Source organism: Panthera onca, chromosome A3 (genome assembly GCF_046562875.1).
Source record: "Panthera onca isolate mPanOnc1 chromosome A3, mPanOnc1 haplotype 2, whole genome shotgun sequence".
NCBI classification, from domain to species: Eukaryota; Metazoa; Chordata; class Mammalia; order Carnivora; family Felidae; genus Panthera; species Panthera onca.
In genome coordinates, this window is record NC_138341.1 from 72962970 (window position 1) to 72968969 (window position 6000).

Sequence of the window (6000 nt, forward strand, 5' to 3'; positions counted from 1 at the left end):
TTTACTCATAAGTGGAATTTAAGAAGCAAAACAAGCAAAGGGAAAAAAAGAGAAACAAACCAAGAAGCAGACTCTTAACTATAAAGAATGAACTGATGGTTAGGGGAAGGGGGAAAGAGGGAATGGGGATTAAAGAGTACACTTATCATGATGAGCACTGAGTAATGTATAGAATTGTTGAATCACTGTATTGTACGCCTGAAACTAATGTAACACTGTGTGTTAACTATACTGGAATTAAAACAAAAAAGCTTTAAAAATGAATCCATGATTAAATGATTTGCTCCAAGTTATTAGTGGAACATTTTTAAAAAGTCAGTAGTTGGCCTGACCATTGTTGTGAACCTGTAGATATCCTATCCTTAATATGGACTCTGAGACTCAAGAGAAGTATGGTCTCTAGCCAGCTTTCCAGTCTCATCTCTCCCCACTGTCTCCTTCACCAGGAATATTCATGCCCCTCTGACTTTCTTTTGTCTCCTTAGAAGTTCAAGGGTCTTGGTACGTCACAACCTTTGCACTCTCTGTTCCTATCACCTAACTTTTAATCATCCTCCAAATTTCAACTTAAAATGTCCCTTCTCCAAGGAGGTCTTCCTGTATTCCTTAGATAAGGCTAAATCTCCTTGGGATGTGCTTTAATAGCACTAACCCCCATCACAATTGAAATGGCTTATTTAATGTCTGTCTGATTAACCAGACTATAAGCACCACAAAAGTGAAATTTTTTTCAGCCCTCTATCCCCACTATCTAGTGCACTGCTTAACACACAATTAATACTCAAAAAAATTTATTGGTTTGAATAAAATGATTTGCCCAAGCTAGGTTAGAAATATCAAAGTGAAGGTTGGAAACCCAGTCTATCTGACCCCAGAGCCCATTTTCTTTTTCCTTTTTCCCCTCACTGTTCATTCCTCTGTCTCACTAATTCTTAGACGTCCTAGAATAGTGGTCATGTAATCTCCCTTCATGGAGGTAAATCTCATTCTCTTGGTTCAGAATCTGCTACCTCAGATCTGCAAGTATCCTAGGTGGGTAAGGACCAGGTAACAGCTGCCCAAGATCCCTGCTATTGTGGTATGTGTGTGTGTTGGTTTTAAACCATGTCCACAAGTTCTTTAATACTTCTCTTTTGAAGAAATGGAGTTTAATTCCACTCCCCTTGGTTATAGACTGGACTTAATGACTCATGTCTAACAAATAATTTTGGCAAAAGTAACTGTCCATAAGTTTTGAGATTAGGTCTTAAAAGACATTGAATCACTTGCTCTTGGATCATTCATTCTGAGAGACGTAAGCTACTATGTCCTGGGAACAATCAAGTAGCTTTATGGAGAATTCCATGTAGTGAGAAATGACGGTCTCCTTCCAACAGGAAGAAACAGGCCTTCTGCCAAATGGACTGTGAGGGCGCCATCTTGGAATCAGCTCTTCCATCCCAGTCGGCCTTCATATGATTGTAGTCATGGCCAACATGTTGACTGCAACCTTATGAGACCCTCTGAACCACAACTGCCCACCTAGGCTGCTCTCAAACTTCCAACTCACAAAAATGATGAGATAATGTTTTTGTTTTCAGCTGTTACATTTGTGAATTATTTGTTACACAGCAATAAATAACAAATACTGAGGAAAAAGGAGAGCAATGATAGGATCAGAGCTAGTAAGCAAACCACAGAGGCAGTTCTGTGGAATGAGGGAAAGACCAGCTATGTGTGGAAACTCTTTCTTTTTATGGGTGTGATTATGTTATGTTGCACATAACAATGCTGAGGTGGGAGGTGGGGTGCTAGGGTAGAGGGAGCCTGAGAACCCTGATGAGCAGTGAAATAGAAGTGGACATCCAAACATCAGCCCCAGGCAACCTGAGGTCAGTAACACAAGAGAGAAAATAGGAACCATGGCAAATCCAATGGCAAATGTAGCCTCCATAACCAAGCACTGAGCCACAGAGGGATATCTAGAAATAGGAGTCAAGACACCAAACTGCTACAGAATCAGTGGCATGTCTCAGGTCACAACAGAAACAAAGGGAGTAGAACAGAAGATTCTGTTGTGGGCCTTCTGTTTCAGCTGAGTTCCCTCACGCTGTCTATATAGAGATTTCTGCTCCTAAAGCATCTTTTAGTGGATGAGATTGGGCTGCACTCCATCCCCTTTACAAAGTAAGTGTTGACTTATAACTGTCATAGCTGCCTGCTCTCTGGAGAACTGCCCTCAGCCAAATGCTTTGCATCCACCCACCACCCCACCAACAGACCTCAGCCAGTGACTGACTGGCATGAGAGGAAAAAGAGCCAGTGCCCTTGCCTTGAGATGGGTCTAGCTGGAGCAAATTATGCTCCAGAGCTTTTCCAGGGGATCAGATTTAAGCTTGCATCCAGTTGAGACCATATTCTTCCCTTACTCTAACCTGCTTCCCTCATTGCTTTTTCCTAAGAGTACTCCTGCAACAAATCACTTGAACAGGAATCCCCATTTCAGGATCTGCTTCTAGAGAACCCAATCTACAACACACCTTAAAGAAACCCATAACTTTCTGGTGTGTGTGTGTGTAGGTGTGTGTGTGCATGTAAATGTGTGCATGCATACTACAGACTGAATGTTTGTGTCCTGCCAAATTCATATGTTGAAACACTACTCTCCAATGTGATGGTATTTGGGATTGGAGCATTTGAGAAGGAGTTGGGTGTCAACGAGTTCATGAGGATAGAACTCCCTTATGGGATTGGTGTCCTTATAAGAAGAGAAAGAGACCAGAGTCATCTCTCTCTCCATTGTGTGACAGCACAGCAAGAAGGCAGCCATCTGCAAACCAGGAAGAGAGAGCTCTCAACAGATACTAAATCTGCAGTCACCTTACTCTTGGACTTCCCAGCCTCCAGACTGTAAGAAATCAATGTTTGCTTTTTTTAAGCCATGTAGACTATGGTATTTTGTTACAGCAGCTCAAGTTGACTAAGACAGTACAAATGAATATGATTGTGATGATGATGAATGAATATCTAAAATCAGAGAAAACAACAAAAATTTTCCTGATGTGTTCTAGCTTAGCCTGGCCCTCCCCACTGCATGTCTAGCTCTTCTTTCCAGCTGCTGACACTGCCAACCAACAGCAACCCAGGCCTGCCCTCAGATGCAAAGGCAGTAGCTTACCATAGATTTCTCCACCACCTCTTCACATACTCACTTCAGCAACTGATGTGCCTGGCTCCCCAAATTCCCCAGTAGGCTGTAACTTGCTCAATCATGCCAGTGTGTCAGGAAGGTTGATGAGCAATTTTATCTCATCCTCTAACTCTGTATTTTGGGCTTTAGTTCTCCAAATTTCCCCTAATTCTGAAAGGTCTTATTGCTATAATAGATCTTTATTCCATAATATTTAAGGTGGTCTGATTTTCTCATTGATCTCTCATACCCTGATGCACTCATAGACTGATTATATTTAACTGCCATACTGCATAGTAACTAGTATATATGTCATTAAATGGATGTTAGATTAATTTTGTTGATGTTGTTCTTCACTAGCAATGGTAAACTCTAGAGATATGCTTAGAATTTAGACCCTGCTATTCTTTTACCATGGTCACTTGAAGAGAACTTGCCAAAGTTAGAGGGAGAATTGAAAAAAAACAGTGAGATATTGGCTGGCATCAGTAGTAAAGAAACGATGGAGGATTTTCATCTGGGAGAATGTCACAATTAGACTTTCAATTTCATCATCCTGGTTGTAATGTGAAAAATGGGTTGTAGGGAGGTTGAGAGTGGAAGTTACAGGGAACAATTAATAGGATAGTACAGTCATCTAGGCAGAAATGCCTAGAGGTGGACTAAGGTGGTGGCAATAGGATGAAGTGAGGAATCTTTGTCTGCCAGGAGAAGGCAGTCTAGAGCATGGATAACCATTTCAAAGGTAGCAAAAGTATCTTTGGCTCTAAACCTCCATCACAGAATGACTGGGATATTTAACCTCCCCAATTCCCTCTGTTTCCTTGTGGAAATCCCCCCAAACTTTTATGCTGTTTAATTTTTCTTGCTAGCACTATTTAATTTCTTATTGTTGAGCAGCACTTGTATGGTCCTTACTACCTAGCCACTATAGTAAGTGCTTTTCAAAGGCTGACTCATTTAATCCTTGTAATGGCTACTGGTGCAGTTTTCCTATGGTCTTCAGTTGGTAGCAAAATCTTCCATCATCACTGACTGCCATTGCTGTTTCTCTCCCAGATGTTGGTCTGGATGATGGAGTTTACTTCTCATCCTGTGGCTGCTGTTACTCTCTCTGATGTGAGGAATTATATCAGTTGGGTTTTTTGTTTGCAAGCAACAGAAATGGATTTTAAGCAAGAAATTAATTTTCCTATAGAATATCAGGTTCCACTACTCACTCCTTTGAATAGTCAATATCCACATACACCCTTGTTTCTATACCTAGACACACACACACACACACACACAAACACACACTTCTACTAAATATAATGCATCTTTTCTTCATAATAACCAAAAATGTACTCACCTCCTCTCTGAAGGGAGACAATGCAAAATTTCATGCAGAATTTCTGGGTGTTACCCATTTCCTCTTTAGTCTAATACAACTTCATATTGATATTCAACAACCTATGAACTATAATTTGTATTTAAACACCACAAATACACCTATACAGAACAGTGGGATAACAAAATTTGTCTTATATTCAAGTTAGGAATTATGGATAGAGACTACAGTGTTTTATAGCTGTTTTTTTTTCAAACCAGGATTTAGTCATAGTTCATTAATTGCATTTGATCACTAGTAGACCACTGCATTTTCAAAGGCTTCATCTCTCATTTTTTGGCATGCATATGTATCTAGCATACCTGCTACTTCTGAATATGTGGCAGATTGTATTTTCCAAATATATCCACACTTTATATTTACCCCACCCCACATGTTTTTCTTACAATGTGATTGTCATTGCTCCTGCTAAGAGGTTGGTGAAGTTCCCTCCCCTCTTTAACCTGGGTAGGTGCTTGTGCCTCCCCCAACCAACGAAGTAAGTGATGCTATGTGATTTCCAAGACTAAGTTATAAAAAGGATGCAGCTTAACTCCCTCTCTCTCTCTCTCTCTCTCCCTCTCTCTCTCTCTCTCTGTCTCTTCCCATCCCTTCTCTCTTTCTCTCTCAACATTTGCCTTGGAACCTTGCTAGGTAACAGCCAGTATCAGTTGCCAAACACATGAGTGAAAAAGCCTTCATATTATTCCAACTCCAGCCTTAGAGCCTTCTAGCTGAGGCCCCTTCATCACAGTAGAGGTAAGCCCTCCCTACCCTTTCCTGTTTGAATTTTTGATCCATAAAAACTGTGAGAAATAAATATTTATTTTTGTTTTAAGTCACTAAATTTTGGGGTAGCTTAAATGCAAAGTAGTTAATTAAAACACAGTCTTATAAGCATGATGTCATCAATAGAGCAAAGCATAATAATGTCCTGTGGGATAATAAGATGGTCAAGGTTTGGTTTAGCAAATATAGTACAGTTGCAAAAAGTTGATGCATAGCTGAAGTAGGACAGTGAAATTGTACTGAAATTTTACTGTAAAGTAAAATCAACCTGTCTGAAGTGTTTATATTTATTGGGCTAGGAAATACAAAAAAATCATTTACTAGATGATTAGCTGTGTTCCAAGTGTCAGAAGCATGTTTGTTGTTGTTGTTCCAGTAAGAACACCGCACTTGGACCAAAGTTGCAGTTTGAAATGCCAGATCATTAAGTTTATGATTATTCACTTTTATACTCCAAGGCCCATCCATATTCACTTAAATAGAAATATGGTAGGAATTACCACACCTGTATCTTTCAAATCTTTGATGATGGCATTGACTTCTGAAATCTCCTTCAGAAATTTAGTCATCCATGTAGTCAATAAATATTAATTGAATATATATTATGTGCCAGTCATTGTCCTAGACACTGAGGATAGAGCAGTGAACAGGATAGGCAAAATATCTGCCCTCA

At 39.9% G+C, this 6000-nt stretch overlaps 1 long non-coding RNA gene across 1 annotated transcript in view; it reads left to right on the forward strand.

Annotated features, from left to right (window-relative positions):
* LOC132661654 (uncharacterized) overlaps positions 1 to 5292 on the forward strand; it is a 208814-nt gene extending 203522 nt beyond the window's left edge. The window contains exon 6 of the long non-coding RNA XR_013554639.2: positions 5193 to 5292. This is a non-coding gene — a long non-coding RNA (uncharacterized LOC132661654). The remainder of the gene's footprint in view (positions 1 to 5192) is intronic.
* Positions 5293 to 6000: the final 708 nt, after the last annotated feature.